The sequence below is a fragment of the Mustela lutreola genome, chromosome X, assembly GCF_030435805.1.
Source record: "Mustela lutreola isolate mMusLut2 chromosome X, mMusLut2.pri, whole genome shotgun sequence".
NCBI lineage: Eukaryota > Metazoa > Chordata > Mammalia > Carnivora > Mustelidae > Mustela > Mustela lutreola.
In genome coordinates this window covers 124,642,323-124,662,913 of record NC_081308.1, presented here as the reverse complement: position 1 = coordinate 124,662,913, position 20,591 = coordinate 124,642,323, and the positions used below count along the sequence as shown (strand labels likewise).

At 38.7% G+C, this 20,591-nt stretch overlaps 1 pseudogene; it reads right to left on the bottom strand.

Annotated features, from left to right (window-relative positions):
- The window catches only part of LOC131821089 (ATP synthase F(0) complex subunit C2, mitochondrial-like), a 31,076-nt pseudogene extending 18,299 nt beyond the window's left edge, over positions 1 to 12,777 (bottom strand).
- Between the last annotated feature and the right edge of the window lie 7,814 nt (positions 12,778 to 20,591).

The window sequence follows — 20,591 nt, the reverse complement described above, 5'->3', positions numbered from 1 at the left end:
TTATCCTCTCCTCTCACTACTTTTTGGTTTCTGTCTCTCTCCTTGTATTGTGTATTTCTGATTGTACTCTGTATTATCATGCTATCTGATATCATCTATCATCTGAAGTCCCAATTTGGAAATAGGCAAGACATGCATACATCAACCAACAAAGGAGGAAATAGTCACTTTAGGTGTGATCTGGGGAACACAGAATAATCGATTTAGTGTGTAAAAATATATTACGAAGACTTCCGTAGAATTCTCACTGGCTCCGAACATCTCATTGGCCTGCTGTCATCCATTTTCTAATTCCTCTTTAAAGAACTATTCCTTTGGAATATCAGATTAGCCAACAGTGCTCTGTTGTTCATTTACAAAGCATTACTTTTGTTAAACATATATAAAAACCGAGGCCTCAAAAGATGAGGAATGTGTCTGGCGACCATAGCATCAGCCCACAGGAGCCTCCCGCACCCAGCCCAGCACTGCATCCCAGCCAAAGCAACACTGGATATTCACATACAGAAGAATGAAAAGTGGACCCTGGCTTGCATCACTCACAAAAATTCATAGTAAATTAGTACATATACTAAAGACTGAAATGTGACCTGAAAGTATAAAACTAGAAGAAAAGAACAGAAAAGCTCTTTGACATTGGTCTTGGCAAAGATTTTTTGGACACACCAAAACAATCAACAAAATGAAAATCTACAGAATAGGATAAAATATTTTCAACTCATGTATCTGATAATGGGTTAATATCAAGATTTACATGGAATTCATATTGCTCAATACTAAAAGACAAGTAATCTGATTTAAAACTAGGCAGAGGAACTGAATAGACATTTTTCCAAACAAGGCATACAAACGGCTAATAAAAACATGAAAAGGTGCTCAACATCATTAATCATCAGGGAAACATAAATCCAAAACACAGTGAGAGATGACCTCAACTTGTTAAAAGGGCTATCATCAAAAAACAAAAGATAACCAGTGTTGGCCAAGATGTACAGAAAAGAAACCCCTGTGCAGTTGGTGGGAATGCAGATTGATAAAGCCACAGTGGAAATGAATATGAGGATTCCTAAAAAAATAAAAATAGAACCATCATATCATCCATTAATCTCCCTTTTGAGTATATATACATAGGAAATGAAATAAGTATCTCTACACTTATTTTTTTTTCTTATGAATATAGTATTTGTCTTCCCTCTGTCAAACCCCAAGCCAGCCACTTTCCCTAGGCTGCCTGAGGAGGTATAGGAAAAGGAACATACAGGGCACAAGAAACACAGGAGAAAGATGTATGGGAGGTGGAGACGGCTCCCTCCCATGGCAAAGAGGATGTACAAGGCCACCAGTAGCCATAAGAGCCCCATGGCCTCGGAGGAGGCAAAGCCCAGAATGGCATAGAAGAAGAGCTGTTGCTTCAGAGAGGAGTTCCTGGTATAATCAAAAATGAGGCTCCCAAACACGGTCCCAATTCCAGCCTCAGAGCCAGCCACCCGTGATTGAGCCTCAGCCTCAAGGAACATGGCTGCTACTTCAATGGCCCATGAAACGGCGCTGATCAGAACCTGTGGTAGGAATAAGTGACGTCAGGGGATGTGGGGCTGCCAAACTGTTGAGGCTCACACCTGTCAGTGTCTTGAGTGGTTTTAGCAGACTGCAGTGATTGGCTTAACAGCTGACAGGTGCTCCTAGCCAAAAAGGGGGTGGAGACAAATGTTGCACAGGTGTACAGTTTCAGGGGACGAGGGGCTGTGGAGACCTGCCCCCAGGACAAAGAGACAGAGAGTGAGATATCTGCACTTCCATGTTCATCGCAGCATTGTTCACAATAGCCAAGACTGGAAAACAACCTAAGTGTCTGTTGACAGATGAATGGATAAAGGTGCAATATATAGAGGAGGGAAATCCCACCATTTGCAACACCATTTGAGTGCCCTATGCTGAGTGAAGTAAGTCTGGCAGAGAAAGACAAACACTGTATGATCTCACTCATATGTGGAATCCTAAAAAGTTGAACTCAGAGTAAATTGGTGGTTGCTAGGAATTGGTGGGTGAGGGAAATGGGGAAATGTTAATGAACGTCTGGGTGGCTCAGTTGGTTAAGCGCCCGTCTCTTGATTTCAGCTCAAGGATCTCCGGGTCTTGAGATCGAGCCCCACATCAGGCTCCACATTCAGCTCAGAGGCTGCTTGAGGTTCTCTCTCTCCCTCTACTCCTCCCCCAATTTGTGCTAAATAAATAATTAAATAAAATCTTTCTTTTTAGATGGGGAAATGTTGATTCAAAGTATACAAACATTCAGTTGTAAGATAAATAAGTTCTAAAAATCTAATGTACAGCATGGTGACTATAGTTAATGATACTATATTGTACACTTGAAATTTGCTAAGAGAACAGATCTTAAATATTCTCAACACAAAAATAAAATGGTAACTACATGAGGTGATGGATGTGTTAAACAACCTTGTAGTAATTTCACAATATATATATACACACAGGCACAAACACATATATACACACACATATGTCAAATCATCCCACTGCACACCTTAAGATTCCACAATGTTATTTGTAAAATATATATCAATAAAGTTGGAAATCCAAAGTTTATGTCTTGGTGCAAGAAGAAAAAAAACCATTTAGATTCATAAATTTTAAATATAAAAGATAAAGTCTTTTACATTTCCAACTAAAATGAAAAATAAAAAATAAAACTGAGGAATAGACTTCATGGCAAAATAATGTCTTATTCAAACTGGCAGCCAATCAAGCTATTTGCCAAGGATGAGTACCATATTTCATTTATTTTGTGTATGTACATACATGCTTATGAATAGAGGCATTATTAAAATCTAACAAAACCCACTATTCTGTAATTATTGAAAAATTTTGGTTGTTTTGGACAACAATGTAGCCTTTCAGCTAACCAAGCTGTAATCTGTTAATTCGGTGGTATTCCAATTGTTGGAATGTAATCAACAATCCTAGCCACAGTATTAAAGACAAAGCTTTAAAGATTTTTTTTTTATTATTTATTTGTCAGAGAGAGAGAGAGAGAGAGAGCATGTGCACAAAGGCAGGGGAAGCAGCAGGTAGAGCAGGTAGAGAGAGAAGCAGACTCCCCACTGAGCAAGGAGCTCAATGCAGGACTCTATCCTAAGACTCTGGGACCATGACCTGAGCCAAAGGCAGATACTTAACAACTGAGCCACCCAGGTGTCCCAAAGGCAAAGCTTTAAACGCAATGAATAACCTAAATGTGAATGTTAAAAATCAGAGTAAGTTAAAGATATTCATCAAGTCTATGAGAATTTTTTCTGTGGTTCCCTTAATTCCACTATGCAACTGGTTGGGCCGGATTGTTAACAAACATGACTATTACCAATGACCACATACTTAACATTTATACTACATACCTTTTCAATGTGTTACTTGTGGGAAATGGAAATACCAAAGTTCAAGTTTTGAAACTGCTTTTGAATTTGTCTGGAAATTGAGCCAAAGCAGGAGGACTACTTAGTACCTAAGGATTCATTATTCCTTTCCCTTTATAATAGCCACCGAGCAAAGAAGATTCTTCTTTGAGTACTTTTTAAAAATATTTATTTATTTTATTTATTTTAGAGAGGGGTTGAAGGAGAGGGAGAGAAAGTCTCAAGCAGAATCCCCATTGAGTGTGGAGCCCGACTCAGGGTTCAATTACCACCCTGAGATCACGACCCAAGCTCAAACCAAAGTTAGAAACTTGACCACGGGTGCCAGCCAGGCACCCCTCTTCTTTGAGTACTTCTATCAGAATGTAAATAACTGCCTCAACACCAAAGGCCATTTAGCTTCTCAACTTACTTTCACTAAAGTTTCATTGTTCTTTCTCTTCCATGGAGAAGAACATGCTCAGAAACTAAAAGCTTTAAAAAAAGAAAAGAAAAGAAGTGGTGGCTGTATGGCTCAGTCAGCTGAGTGTCCAACTCTTGATTTCCGCTCAGGTCATGATCTTGGGGTTTTAAGATCAAGCCCCATGCTGGGCTCCACACTCAGCCCTAAGTCAGCATGTCCCTCTCACTCCCCTTGGCTTGTTCTCTCTCTCTTTCTCTCCAAGTAAAAAAAATATATATATAGTCTTAAAAAAAAAGAAAAGAAGAGCTTTAGTTTATCATTATGGTGTGGACATAGAGTAAAAAGATGTAACATTAACAAAATTTTGATTAGTCATGTGTGTCCAAAAAGTAACGCAGTCTGCAAGTTGTACATTATAAATTTCTCACTTTCCATCTTTCTTGTAAAGGAATTCTTTGAGCAGCTGAATTTATACAGTAAATGTCATGTCTCATCAATACAGCTAAAAATTGCTGTGGTCTTCAAGATTATTTTGGACCATTGTATTGACACCAAATGAATATTGGAACTTATACTGAAAACATTTATTTATTTTGCTGTCTACATTGAGATATTTTGGTTATTTCCTCTACATGAAGTGACAGTGACCTTTGTACACATAAGCTACACTTTCACCATTTGAAGTGATCCAAGACCACATTAGCATGTCATGAATTCATTGGTTTAGAACTGTCATGGGAATGGCACCATTCTTCTAGTACTGATGAGATCATGGGTGCTCAGTTTCAACTGCCAACCCAGCCAGAGAACATTAAAAAATCCAATCATCTGTACTTCTAGTCAATGAAAATGTAAACTTTAGAAGGCGCTCCAGAGTACTCACGCACTGCCATACAACGAGCAAGTACAGAAAGATATTATGAATAAAATACTGGGTTTCATCCAAATGTCCATTGATAGACAATTGAGTCAGTCAATTATCCAGTCTTTGAAATGATGAAGAAGATGATGATGAAGATGTGGGGAAATATCCATTTGCAACAACATGGATGGAACCAGAGTGTATTACACTAGGTGAAATAAGTCAGTCAGAGAAAGACAAATACCATATGATTTCACTCATACGTGGAATTTAAGAAACAAAACAAATGAACATAGGGGAGGGGAAGGAAAAACAAAATAAGATACAAACAGAGAGAGGCAAACCACGAGAGACTCTTAACTATAAGGAACAAACTGAGGATTCCTGGAGGGGAGGTGGGTTGGGGGGGAAGGGGTCATTAATTGGATGAAGCGCATTAAGGAGGGTGCGCATGTAATGAATATTTGGTGTTATATGCAAATGGTGAGTCACTAAATTCTACCATGAAACTAATAATAAAATAAAATAAAGTAAAATAAAATGAAATATAAAATAAAATGTTAACCGTAGGAGAAAAAAGGAAAAAAAGATGAAGAAAGTCTTTATGTGGTAATGTGGAAAAATATCCATGAAATATTATTTTTAAACACACTCTGTAGAAGAATATGCCTAATGTGACCCTATGTATATTTTTAAATGAAAAATACTTAAATGCTTATAAATACATTGACATTTCTGGAATGATACACACACTACAGTAGGACTGGAGAGTGGAAAAATGACTTTTCTATGTATACCCTATTCTACAGTTTGAATTTGTACTATGAGAATATATTTTATAACTTTTTAGTAAAAACAATTTTTTTAAAACTCACATTTCTAAACTCATTTAGATAATAAATGGCAGAGTCGGTAAATGAGTCTGTGCCTTCAGATCCACATACACTGATCTTTCCACTGTTACATGGTAAGTAAACGAAACACTATCAGGGAGTAGAATGACCTTGCCAGTTGACTTCCACTCTGGGAGTGTTGTAATGCTCAATTTCAGTTTTCAAAAGAATGGGAACTAAATTTTCAAATTCTCCAGGCAAGGCTTAATTCCTTATATGTCAAGGTCCATGTTTTTAAAGCTTAGAAATGTTTACAAAGTGAAGTTATTTTTCTATTATTTATACGTTTTCAGCATCAATTCCAAGGACTCTTGATTTTCTTCACCAGTACTTTACCCGAACGTTGGTGTGCCTATGAAACCCCCTTTGCTTCCATCCATTCAGCTTTATTTCTAATTGAGAGGATTCAAAAAGCTGTAAAAATATGATCCTTGGCAGGATTCTGCTCCAACAAGAAATCCTCTGAGTACTTTTCTCAACGAAACAATACTCACCCACTGGAGCAGGAAGACTATTCAGTAAGATGGCTGGGGAGAGGCCATTCAGCATTTAATTCCTAGCATGAAAGAATGATGAATGTGCGTGGCCATGCTGTGTTTGCGATCATCTCCACAACTCGCTGCCCCTGCCTGTGAAATAAAAAGAAGTTTGGCTCAAACCAGTGGATGTTACCAAGTTTCCCTTTCCACACCTTATCATCTTAAACAGCAGTTGACTCTTTGATGTTTGTAAGAGAAGAGAAGAACAAAGCATAGGAAACTGTTGAAATTACTTTCAGGCTGTGTTTTGTTTTTTCCTTTATTTGCTTTCTGTCCCTCTTCCAAGGATGGTGTTGCTTCCTAATGTGAAATCTAGAGAGATCATCACACCTAAACAGTAACTGTCAGCCAGTAGCATTCAAAAGAGTGGGCTCATTTCATATCTGTGGAGTGTATCTTTAACTCTGAGTAGGAATGAGTAAATTATAGGATTTTTTTCTCCATTTTTGCAGGGAGAGGGAATAATTAGTTTGCTTTTATGAAATAAATTGCTTGTGTTTATAAAATAAAAACTTCAATACATAATAGTGAAATGCTATAAAATTAGCTCCATTTCTATGCATTCTGAATGTTTTCATTTTCAATGGATCTCATTTTTTCCTATTAAGAAATATTGTTGTACATGGGGATTTATTACATAATTATGATTTTCTGAGAAAATGTTGCTGCAATGAGATCATTCCAACCTTTGTTTCTCCTTCAGCTGTAAGATTTTGTCTTATTGTCCTCTTGATTAAGAAATCAGCAGGTTACCCCAATCAAACATTTATTATAGTCTATTCAAATCCATTCATACATATCACAATTTTCTCCACTAATATCTCAGTTAAGGAAATATATAGAAAACAACTGTTGCCTTAAGATGCTATCATCCACCACGTTGCTGGAAACATCCAAATATGCTCCATTAGACAGGGTTCCTTTAATCATGATGGATCCCGTGGCACCCACTTACCATGTTCTTAAACCATTCCTTCTTTCATTCCCAAAATCCAAAGGTCTCTAAACGTTTAGCATTTCTCAGAAACACGGTGTACTCGTGAGATTATTTCTGTCTCTATGTCCTCTCCACACAGTACTAACAAAGTAGAAATACAATATGCCTAAACATTCAGGCATGATAGCAAGAATATTCTTGGAGCCATAGTCAGTAAATTTAACTAATTCCATTCCCGTTATTTCTTTTTTAAAAAGATTTGTTTACTTATCTTATAGAGCAAGTGAGCGAGGGGGTGAGGGGTAGAAGGAGAGAGAGAATCCTGAAGTAGACTTCTCACTGAGCATGGAGCCAAGGCAGGGCTCGATCCCAAGACCCTGAGATCATGACCTGAGCCGAAATCAAGAGTCAGCTGCTTAACAGACTAAGCCACCCAGTTGCCCTACCATTCCCATTATTTCAATGACGTCTCCCTGCAAAATGCTGAAGGCCTGAATAGAAACCCCCAACATTAGACATGAAAATACATCTTTAAAGAATACTCAAGTCAAAACTGAGGACACTTTACTTCAGTTCCGGCTCCAACTTTTGCATCATTTACCCTTCCTCTTCTTTTATCATTCTTTTTTTTTCATTTATTTATTTTCAGCATAACAGTATCATTATTTTTGCACCACACCCAGTGCTCCATGCAATCCGTGCCCTCTCCAATACCCACCACCTGCTACCCCGACCTCCCCCCCCCCCCCGCTGCCACTTCTTTTATCGTTCTCGATGCCTCATCATTAATGCAAGCTGGTAGAATCAACTTAAGTGGCACGCTCTGCAGCTCTGCCCTCCTTCCCCTTTCTATTACTACCCCTATCACACTCCTATTAATATCCTCTCTGCAGAAAGATGGCAATTTTTAAAACTCAGTTTCCCAATCTTGCTTCTCTGGAACACTGGGTTCCATGGAGTAAATGACATTCAAAAGGAGTTCCCCTTGAGAAACATGAGCCTAAATATTGGTGGGTTTTTTACTGCAGTATTTCTCAGAACCTTTAAATTGCTAATTTTATTGACTGGGTAATCTATGTTTCAGGCTTTCTGCTAGATCTTCTTATATTATTCCTCCTGACAATGTTGTTGTTATTATCTGTTTTATAGATCACACAGCTCCTAAGCACTCAAGCCAGTCTTTCTCACTCCCAAATCCCTTTCTCATTCCAAGGAGTCTTTCTCATTCCAAAATCCCTGCTCTTGGGACATCTGGATGGCTCAGTCACTTAAGCATCTGCCTTAAGCTCAGGTCATGATCCCAGGGTCCTGGGATTGAGCCCCGTATAGGGCTCCCTGTTCAGTGGAGACCCTGCTTCTCCCTCTCTCTCTGCCTGCCACTCCCCTTGCTTGTGTGCTCACTCACACACTCTCTTTCTCTGTCCAATAAGTAAAAAAAATCTTTAAACAAACCACCAAAATCCCTGTTCTTTTCACATTTCCCTCTTCATACTGAAACATCATACCATTTCCTTAAAGGTCACCATATACTCATCGGCTACATGTTTCTTTCTCTTAATAAAAAAAAAAAATCTTGATACTTTTAATAGAAAATTAATTTTGCTTTGTGATGGAGTTAATACTGTAGAGGTTAATGGCATACATCTTTGTGTCAGACAATATTATGCAAGTTTTGGTTCTGCAAATCACTAGCTATGTAACAAAGGATAAGTCCTTTAATCACTTAAAACCTATTTCTTCATCTGTACTATGGGAAAATATTTATTTCAGGAAGATATTTGTGAGGCTTGAATGTGATTATGCAAATAAAACACTTGAAGCAATCGGACACACAGTAAGTACTGGATTATAATATTACCATCAATAAATAATGATAACATCATGATGTCCCTAGACTCACTTGCCTGAGTTTCTTAATCAAAACTGGATTGCCTATTCTAATTCAGTTAGATTTTATTTGAAAATTTTATAATAAATTGATAAATGATTTATAATGCTATCGAAACAGAACAATTTAAATTAATAATACACTAAGTGATAAATTTCCCATACTCAACTTTGATCCTAAATCTAGCATTGGAATTTGTGCAGACTGTGCTTCAGGTGTCTGAACTGAAGGCTATTTTAGTTTTGCAACTGGGTAGCCCCTAAACAGTAAGATTCAATTTCTTTTTTTTTTTTTTTTAAGTAAGATTCAATTTCAATCTGGATCTTACTAATTGAGACGATCTAGCACAGCCCACCAGCTTGCCCTTACCAAATTAAGACATTCAGGATGTTGACTTTCCTTTCTGTAAACATTTTTATAAGAAAACTGCAAAACGATCTTATTTTCTGTACTTTGTTATCAATCTTCAAAGAGATTTTGAAAAAATACAATTTTTGAAAATCAAAATTTAGAAAATTCTTAAATATATTGATTGAAAGAAGAAAAGGCGCCACACTTTTTGAGAACAATTTAATAACCAATTTTAACAAAACCCCATCAAATTGAGCTTTACTTATTTGGAATTTATAATTCTCTGAGACAAAGACCAGCATAAAACTTTAAAATAACCTCATGAGGGGTGCCTGGTTGGGTCAGTCAGTGAAGCAGGTGACTCCTGATCTTGGGTTTTTAAGTCTGAGCCCTACGTTGGACATAGAGATTATTTAAAAATAAAATCTTTAAAAAAAACACAAGAACCAAAAAAACCTCATAAGGATTCACTGTTATTTGGTGTATGATTTTCAGGGTAGTAATTATCATAATAGCAGGGATTAGGGTACGATATAAACCACGAATGCTCTGTTATACATATGTTAACTAATTGAATCTTCAAAAACATCTTACAAAGTGGATGCTAGTGTTACCTCACTTTACATATGAACCAACTGAAGGAAAGAAAGACTGTTACTTATCCAACACCCTACAACTTTTAACAGCAGAACTGGGGTCTTTTATTTTATTTTTTATTTAGATAAACTATTGGCCACACTAATCCAAAAGAAAAGACAGAAAGCCCAAATTAATAAAGTTATGAATGAAAAGGGAGAGATCACAACTAACACCAACGAAGTAGAAACAATCATCAGAAGTTATTATCAACAGTTATAAAGAATTTTTTAAATTTATTTGTTGGAGAGAGAGAAAGTGAGCACAAGCAGGGGGAGGGGTCAAGGCAGAGGGAGAAGCAGGCCTCCCGCTGAGCAAGGAGTACTCGATCCCAGGACTCGGGGATCATGACCTGAACCAGGTGCCCCAAAACTGGGGTCTTTTAATCCAGAGAAGCTAGCTCCAGTATTTGCACCTTTATCCACTGCACATTGATTGCCTTTATTCTCATAGTTTTACAGACATTAAACCTACTTAAAATGTTTAAACCTTGATATTGGTCAAATTCAGAATACCACCTTCATTAGTCCCAATATTTTACTACTCAATGTTCATTAGTTATATTTTAAGAACACAATTCTTTCATCTACATTCTGGAAAACCTCATCAGAAATACTGCTGACATTTCTATGGACACAAATCTCAATAGTCAGCTCATCTCAATTCCGATTTTTATCAAGAACCTTCTGGAGACAAGCATAAAACAGCATGTGTCCAATGCCAATACATGTTTTAAGATTGAAGCAATCTGTTTTCTCTAAAATACACCTGGAAAGATAGGTACTGTCTCTTATCATGAGAAAAGTAGCTTATCGTTTGTTCGCCAGAACTCCAAGTAATAGTAAGTCAAGAAGCTGAGAGTTGAAATAAACAAGGCAAAATATTGGCAAGGAAGAATTTGTATCTGGGAGTCTGGGCTGAACATTTTACTTGCATGTATATTTCAGACCCAATGTCGGTATATGTGAGTCAATATCACTACTTTCTCAAAAACAGTCACACCCCACTTCCCAAAAAGCAACCATAATTTATTCTCTTTCTCCTTGGAATCAAAATTCTTGATCTTGCTTTCACTAGATCCTAAGGAAGCATTTATTAAAGTGTATTCTATGGAATATTGATAAGTTTTAAGGGCAGAAACGTGTTCTGTAGTCAAGTAAGATTGGGAGAAACTAGTTTAAATGAAGTTAACCAGGCTTGTGTACTGTGGGATTTGCAGAGCCTTTAGATGCTAATACCTAACAATCTCCAGGAGCAGAATAAAATATGAGGAAACCTTCAAAATTTCTGGCCACACACTTGTTTGGGAGCATGCCAATGTGGGAAAATTACTGCACAAACATGTTTTGGAAATCAATGATGTGATGCCATAAGTCATTAAAATTGGCAGAGGGTTAAGAAAAACCTCAAATGCTGGTTTATAGACTTGCTGTGTTAGGAAGTCATTTTGGGGAGGAGATGTAGGAAGATTTCTCGGGAATACATTTTCCAAGGTTCTACACCTACAAATCTAGGATAGGGTCCAGGATCATATATTTGGTATGAGAGAGGGGTCTTTCTTACTGTTTGTGCGGCAGAGCTAGGCTTTAGAACCATTGTATAATGGAAATACCATTGCTTCATAGCCTAAAGCATATTTATATCACCTCCCCCCAATTTTATATATACTATGATAAACACAACAATGCCCCCCTCCAAGACGACTATGTCTTAATCCCTCACACCTTTGAATATGTTAACTTACATATCAAAAAAAACAAAAAAAAAGACTTTTCAGATACGATAAAGTTAAAGATCTTGAGATAAGATTATCCTGGGTTATCAGGTTGGGCCTAACGGAATCACAAGGTCTTCTTAAGTAGAAACTGGAGAGTCATAGCCAGAGAGAGAGAGATTTAAAGATGCCACACCTGTGACTTCGGTGATGCAAGAAGGAGCCATGAACCAAGGACTGCATGGAGCCTCTTAGAACCTGGAAAAGGCCAAGGAATGGATCTCCTCCTAGAGCCTCCAGAAGAAACACATCATGTTGACTCCTTTATTTTAGCCCAGCAAGAAACAGTTTGGACTTCTGATCCCCCAGAATTACAGGATAATAAGTGCTTATTGTCCTAAGCCACTACGTTTGTGGTAATGTTAACAGCAGCCACAGAAGATAATGTGTATACTCATATAATTGAATGCAACACCTTTTAGCCATAGGAAGCCAAACTATTGTTTTGCTATAACATAAATTTTGCCAATTTACAATCTAGCCACCCTTAATAGTAAGAACAGAGGGGAGAGACTAGCTAACCATGTTATGACACAGAAGCTGAATATTTAAGTTACTTGACGAGGTTCCCAAGGCTAGTAAGCGGCAGAATGTGGTTTGAAATGCCGGTCTGGTGGACTCCAAAATTCAGGCTCTTTTATCCACATCAATGAACCTCTCTGAGCATCCTGCATTAACTATCACCATGCCTAGTTTCCTGTCTTATAATAATTACAATATAGGGGTGAAAGTGAAAATGCAGAAATGGTTCAGCCTGAAAGGTATTATCATCGACAAGAATAATACAGTATAGTACTAGAACTTGAGGGAAATGATAAGAATGCTATTTCTAGAAGAAGGACATGAATGACTATTAGAACCAGCATTACATCTGGTGGTGAGGCAGAAACACGTGTAAAGGTCCCACATATGAAATCACCTTACATAGTGCCCGAGATCAAGGCTTACTCAGAACTTCAAAATAGACCTCCTTTACCCCACCCCAAAGCTAAGAAGCAATAAGTAAAAACAACACTGAAACACAGCTGATAGAACTATGGGAACTGCATACTCTCTGGGGAGCCATGGCAGAAAGAGAAGATTCAAACCCAAGCAGCAAGCGAACATCAACCAACCCAGTCTTTTCTTCGAGTGGATTCACGCAAGACTCTACACTAAAGGCATAACACAGGAAAGGCATGCTCACATCCAAATATAAGTGGGAAACAATTTACCCTAGTATATATTGTCCTATACAAAATATCAAGAGTTCAACAACAACAACAAAAAATTACAGGGCGCATCAAAAAAACAGGGAAAAAACACAGTCTGAATGGAAACTTGATCATCAAAATAAAACTCAAATATGACACAGATATTGGCATTATCAGTGAATTTTACATAATCATGATTAATATATTAAAAGAGACAATGGAAGTGAGAAAATAAGTAATTTCAGCAAAGAGATGGAAACCATAATAAAATGAAAGTGCTAAAAATGAAAAACTCAGTAACACAGATGAAGAATTTCTTGGAGGGACTTATCAGTAAAGACAACTAAAGAAATACTCAGTGAGCTTGAAGGTAGGTAATAGAAATTATCAAAAAATGGGGGAAAAAGAAGAGCATCTATAAGTTGTTGGGCAATATCAAATGGTCTAATAAATGAATAATGAGAATTTCAGTAGAAGAAAGAAAGAACAAGGCAGAAGAAATATTTGAAGAAATAAAAGTGGAGAATTTTCCAAAATTATTAATAGATAACAAAATTAAAGACCCAAGAAATATGGAAAATTGTGAGCAGGATAAATATAAAAATATTCATGTATATAATATTCAAACTTCTGAATACTAAAGAAAAAGGTAGAATTGGAGGCAGCCAGAGAAGAGTACTGAGAAACAGAGATCGTAATTATAGCAAACATTGAATCAGAAAACATACTACAAAGAAATCAATAAAGTAACTCCTTTGAAATGCTTAAACACAGATGGGGGGCACCTGGCTAGCTCAGTTCGTAGAGCATATGACTCTTGATCTCAAGGTTCTGAGTTTGAGCCACATGTTGGGTGTAGAGATTACTTTAAAATAAAATTGTTAAAAATAAATAGGAGCATCTGGGTGGCTCAGTTGGTTAAGTGTCTGACTCCTGATTTCAGCGCAAGTCATGATCTCAATGTTGTGAGATCGAGCCCCGTGTGGGGCTCTGCACTGAGCTTGGAGCTGCTTGTCCCTCTCCCTCTGCTCCTCCCCACCCCCCAGTCTCTCGTTCTCTCTCTCTCAAGTAAATAAATAAATAAAATCTTTTTTAAAATATTATAAAAAATAAAAATAAAACGCTTAAACAAAAAAACCCATATTCTCAACAGTCTGAGAACACTAATCAGAATACCAAAAGAAAAAAAAAATTTGTCAGACATATGCATGATTTGCAAATTTTTTTCCTCTAGCTTGTCTTTTTATTCTCTCAGTTTGTCTCATTATTAGTTATTTTTTTAAAGCAAGCTCTACACTCAGTGTGGGGCTTGAACTCATGATCCCGAGATCAAAGTCACATGCTCTACTTAGTGAGCCAGCCAACTGCCTCCAAAATTTTTAGTTTTGATGAAGTCCAGTTTATTAGTATGGCCTTTGTCTTTGACTTGTTTCACTTAACATAATATCCTCTAGTTCTATGTTGTCACAAATGGCATGGCAAGATGTTCTTTTTCATTGCCAAGTAGTTTTCCACTGTGTGTGTATATGTGTGTGTGTGTGTGTGTGTGTGTGTGTGTCCGCGCACGCACGCGCGCGCGTGCATACCACATCTTTATCCATTCATCCACTGATGGACACTTAGGTTGTTTCCGTATCTTGGTTATTGTAAATAATTCTGCAATGAGGGGCGCCTGAGTGTCTCAGTGGATTAAGCATCTTCCTTTGGCTCAGGTCATGACCCCGGGGTCCTGGGATCGAGTTCTGCATCAGGCTCCCGGCTCAGGGGGGAGGCCTGCTTCTCCCACTCCCTCTCTCCCTCTGTCTCATATAAATAAATACGGTCTTTAAAAAAATAAACAACACTGCAATGAACATGTCTTTTTAAATCAGTGTTTGTTTTCATCTTTTTTGGATAAATACCCAGAAGCAGAATTGCTGGATCATAGGATAGGTCTATTTTTAATTTTTTAAAAAGATTTTATTTATTTATTTGACACAGAGAGAGAGGGAACACAAGCAGGGAGAGAAAACAACACAGTCTACGGTAATATTGGCAGAATGCTCAGCTATTTTGCATGAGCCAAGGATTATGGGGATTGCCTATAAAAAGACACAGTGGACTATTTGGGGATTGCTGTAAATATTGTGTATTTTTCTTATGATGGTAGTTACTGACCAAGATTCTCTTTGACCAGACTCTAATCAGGCTCTGCTATGAAGTTTTCCATGTAGGCTTCTACTTTTGAACTTCTGTGTTCGTCTCTGCATGGTGCTATCTTAGCAAGAGTCCTAAGCCAGTTTAGCCAGAATCCCTCATTCTTCCTATCTAATCACCCTTGAAATCTGATCAAGCTCCTTACCTCCTACTATGACCCCATGGGAATGACCTGTCTTCAGCAAGACTCCTGTTAGGTTGGTTTAGCCAGAATCCACCCCCCCTTCCTAATGTTTTTGCTTAGTAGTTTTCCATCCATGGAACCCTACCCTACTCCTTGACTATAAATTCGCACTTTTCCTTGTATTCAGAGTTGAACCCAATCTCTCTCCCCCACAGCAAGACCCCATTGCAGTGGTCCCTGCACCCATCGTGACAGTCCTGAATAAAGACTGCCTTACTGGGGATGCCCGGGTGGCTCAGTCAGTTAAGCGCCTGCCTTCAGCTTGGGTCGTGATCCCAGGGTCCTGGCATCCAGCACCACATCAGGCTCCTTGCTCAGCAGGGAGCCGACTTCTCCCTCTGCCTGCCATTCTGCCCACTTGTTCTCTCTCTCACACTGACAAATAAATAAAATCTTTGAAAAAAGACTGCCTTACTGTTCTTTTGTAAGTGTTAGGAATAATTTTTCCTATAATACTTGTTATATAAATTTATCATAATTCATCACAATGTACACTTAAAATGGATGCATTTTAAGTTAATTAGTCTTCAAATAGTTTTTTTTAAATGAGAGAGAAAAAAAAATCCAGAATGAGAAAAAAGATTTTGAAGGACAAAAGAAGATTAACTCTAATTTTTCCCTAAGGCCCTAGGCCCCAAACACTTACAGGAACCTCTTTTGATTCTAAGTACAAAAAACTAGGCATTATTGGGCATTCTCTAGAATGGTAAAAACTAAGTATATTGTAGATGGAAAGAGTCTTATTCAGCAAATATGGATACAGTTGGACAACAACCAAATATAAACTTAGCTATAGATGAAGCCATTTTTCTTGCAAAATAAACTTAGTAATCTCAAAATGATTCTGTATGTTTGTGTATCCACAAAATGAAAAATGAATGGACTATTATAATGTAATTAATCATGTACTTTAGTATTGCATTTTCAATGATAAATTCAAATCTATTGAAGGAAATTATATAAAATATATTACTGAATTATATATATGTAAACTCTATAATAGAAATGCAGCATTTTTATTAATATTTATATTTTTTAAACAGAATCTTGTTTAACTTAGTTGCTTATTATTATACTTGATTTATACAGAAACTAGAAGTTCTTGTTTTGACCACTAGATAGAGCTTTGATATTAATGTTGTAAGTAAGACCCACTAAATCTTCTGAAAACGTTAAAGTTGTTTTATATACATGCACTGCTTTGCCTCTAAACATTTTGCTTCCAGATCTATTTAAGAACATTCTTGGGGCGTCTGGGGGGCTCAGTGGGTAAAGCCTCTGCCTTCATCTTGAGTTATGGTCCTGGGGTCCTGGGATTGAGCCCCGCATCCGGCTCTCTGCTCAGCAGGGATCCTGCTTCCCCCCCCCCTCTCTCTGCCTGCCTCTCTGCCTACTTGCGATCTCTCTCTCTGTGTCAAATAAATAAATAAATTTTTTTAAATTTATTTTTTATTTTCAGCATAACAGTATTCATTAATTTTGCACCACACCCAGTGCTCCATGCAATCCGTGCCCTCTATAATACCCACCACCTGGTACCCCGACCTCCCACCCCCCATATTTTTAAAAAGGATGTTCTTAAAAGACATTTTTCTCCACTGTCAGCCATAGCAGGAGTTAGAAATTTCCTTACAAGGCATACTACTTAGTGTTTAGTCCAGAACTTACTGAGGGAATGAAATGAGATTCGATTTGTTGTCCTCTAAGAAGCTCTTACATCAAAGAAGTAACGTTGGACCAATTTAAAGAATAATTAATAATTCCTAATTGTGTCATGGCCACATTTATTAGACTAATTGAGATGAAACTGATTCCATAGAATTATAATCTGAGACAATTCAATTGGAACCTTACTAGTGTTGACTTTAAGCATCTTATGCTTCTGGGGTATTAGTACACAGTCTTTGCCGAGGGTATCAATTCCATCATGAATGTGCAGGAACTAGGGGGAAAGGCCCAAATATGTCATCTCATAGAAGAATTGACAAGTTCTCTTGGCTAAGAACCTGTATGTCTGAAATGACTCCAGCACTGGGGCTGAAGAATCAAATAAACTCTCATATCTGGCCTAATCATTCTCTCTGACTGGGGGGAATTTCCAGTTTCTACTACTCAAAATATAAAAACCCCAAAATACAGAAAAATTATTTCCTACTTTTGCAAAAATAAGACAAAGTGCACATGTATAGCTTTCCCTCCGAAATTATATTCTGAAATTGGCAAAAGGTATGAGTCAATAATCGCAGTACCTAGAAATAATGGCAAGACACCAAATGTTATATAACATCAATCACAAACACATTTCAACGTAAAGACATGATTATATAATATTAATTGGGTTGTCTTTGGGTGTTTGGGACTATGGGTGTGTTTATTTTTCACTTACTATTTGCTGTCTTTTAAAATATGAGTTTATAATTTTAAATTGGAAGAAATATACTTTAATACAGGAAAACGGGATAAGGGAAAATTTATATATTTTTATATGCAATATAAATTATATAGTTATATATACAAAATTAATTTATATATAAATTTATATTTATATATAAATTTATGTATGCAAAAATTAGCTACATTATTATTAGGTCACTTTCTTCCTTATATTGAAGACAAATAGTATTGTTAAACATTCAAAAGCAAAAATAAGAGACATCTTTGTCCTTGGAATTACTATAATGTTTAAAATAGACAGAGACTGTTTGCTGCTGGACCCCCTCACTGGTTTTCATCTGGAGACCAAAGGAATACATTCTTGTCCACTCTTTTAGTACTTAGGTAGTTGGACATAGACTGAACACTGGTATGGGCTTGGAAAGAAAACATTCATCTAATCCTATGGACATATCCATGCATGCACACAACACACACACACACACACGCTAAATGGCAAGCTTATTCAAATTACTAAAGCTGGCATTAATCCTGAGCTAAGATAGCAGTAGGAGCATAAGCATAATCACACAATTCCCACATAATCACACAATTCCCTACTCCTAAATTATCATTGATCAGCTAAAGAAATATATAAATAGGAAAAACAACTTTCATCAGCAATGAAAACAGACTAGGTAGTTCATACCACAAAATTCCAAGAGCCTCAGGGTATACTGAAGGAACCCAGAGAAGAAACTCATTTTGACAGACTGTGATCTTTCTAGGAAGCTGTAGGAGACTTGTTTAGAACTGACACTGATATTTTGTAACTTGGACTTATGGCTGACTTTATATGTAACTGACTATAATAAAGACAGAATGGGAGCTGTTAAAGATACAGCTAGGTTTCTTCTCACTTCTGGCAATGGGTATCTTTGAGCTTCTGTCCTGATGCAAGGCTGCACTGAGATGTTCTACAAAATCAAAGTAACAGGCGAAATGGAAAACAAGACTTACTTGGGGAGGAATTAGGGAGACTCTGGCCCTACAGAGCAGAAGCTTTTAGATGACCGTGTTTCTTTTTTTAATTTTAATTTTTACTTATTTCTTTTATTTATTTGTCAGAAAGGAAGAGAGAGAGAGAGAGAGAGAGAGAGAGAGCTCAAGCAGAGGGTGTGGCAGACAGAGGGAGAAGCAGGCTCCCCGCTGAGCAAGGACCCTGATGCGGGACTTGATCCCAGGACCCTGGGATCATGACCTGAGCCGAGGGCAGACGGTTCACTGACTGAGCCACCCAGGCATCCCTTGATAGCTGTATCCCTTGTTGCTGATACAAGGTTTTGTATCAGCATCAACTGACTTTGTTCCTTTTTCTTTCATGACGTCATAGGTGTGGGCTAGCAGAGAGAGGGCAGTATACTCAGTAGGTACCAGGGACAGTTGGTTCATTTCTTTATGTAACTTCCTTGTGCCTTCCCAGCCCGCTCAGGCACAATCATGGAGATTCCACTCCACTGAATGATGGAGCGCTGCTGGGTTTGCTCCATGTTATAGCCTGGCAGTTCAGCAAACCTGCAGCTCGTGATGTGAGGTCAGACAGCAGCATAAATTGGTGTCCCATGGTCAAGGGTTCAGTCTCTACATAGGCCTAGTAGATGACCAAAAGCTAGTTCTTAAAGGAGAGTAGGTACCCGAGAATGATGATCGGGCCTTGCTCCCAAATCCTAAAGGCCTGCGCTGTGACTCACCTACAGCGGCTCTAACCACACTGACGCTTCAAGTGCCATCGGATCCGACCGATCATGTGGTCCACATGACAGAGCAGCTTTCACAGCAACCTGGATGCCTTGCAGAGCCTTCTCTTGTTCTGGGCCCCATTCGAAATGAGCAGCTCTTCTGGTCACTCAGTAATAGAACCAAGTAACATGCCCAGACGAGGACGATGTTGCCTCCGAATCCACGGAGGCCCCCTAGGCCTTGCGCCTCTTTCATGTTTATATGAGGCGCGAGATACAACAACTTCTCCTTTACCTTAGAAGGGATTCCACCATATGCTCCAGGCCACTGGAGCCCTAGAAATCTCACTGAAGTAGAAGGCCCTTAATTTTAGTCTGATTTATATCCCACTTGCTGACGTGCGGGTGTCTGACCATAAGCTAGAGCAGCCGCCCTTTCTCGCTCACTAGGTACAATCAGCATAAGGTCAGCAATGGAACGGCCAGCGTGATGTGTTCTGGTTGGTGGGGGGGAGGATGATCAAGATCCCTGGGAACTAGAGAGGGGTGCCACCAAAGCGGAAGCATAGAAGACACCAGAATCCATCCATCCACAAGGATCAACAATGACAAAGCTAGCTACGAACAGAAGCACACCTGACAAAGATCAGGAGTTTACTTGAGCTGCGGCAACACAGAACAAAAAACCTGAGAACGACTGCATCGTAGAGGCTAAGAAAGAACAGCTTCCACGGGCCCACAACTTCCAGTCCCCTGGTGGCACTGCTCTGGACCAAGAGGGAGCACCCAGTGTCAGCAACGCACAGAGGACTCACCCAGGTTTCGGCAGCCCGTGCTGCTTAGGACCTCAACGACGCTCGTGGGTACTGCAGACCCCCTCAGCTTTCATCCCCGAGGCCTGAATCGCAGACCCCAGCAAACCGTTAGGCAAACACTAGCCTTCAGAGTCGCTCCCTGCCCCAAGCCCGCCCCTCCTGCAGAAGCCCAGGAGCCACACTGGCAGCCGGGCCCAGGCTCTGCAGCTGCGGGCGGGCGAAAGGCCAGCCCCGGCCCGCCTGGCAGAGCCCCAGCACTGTGCGTGCTCTCACCGCTAGCCCTTGGAGTGACCCGCCCACATGCTGCCAGCCTGACTCCTGTCACTGGCCTCCACGGCCACGCACACATCTGCTGCGAGACCTCGCAGCCACAGAAGCCA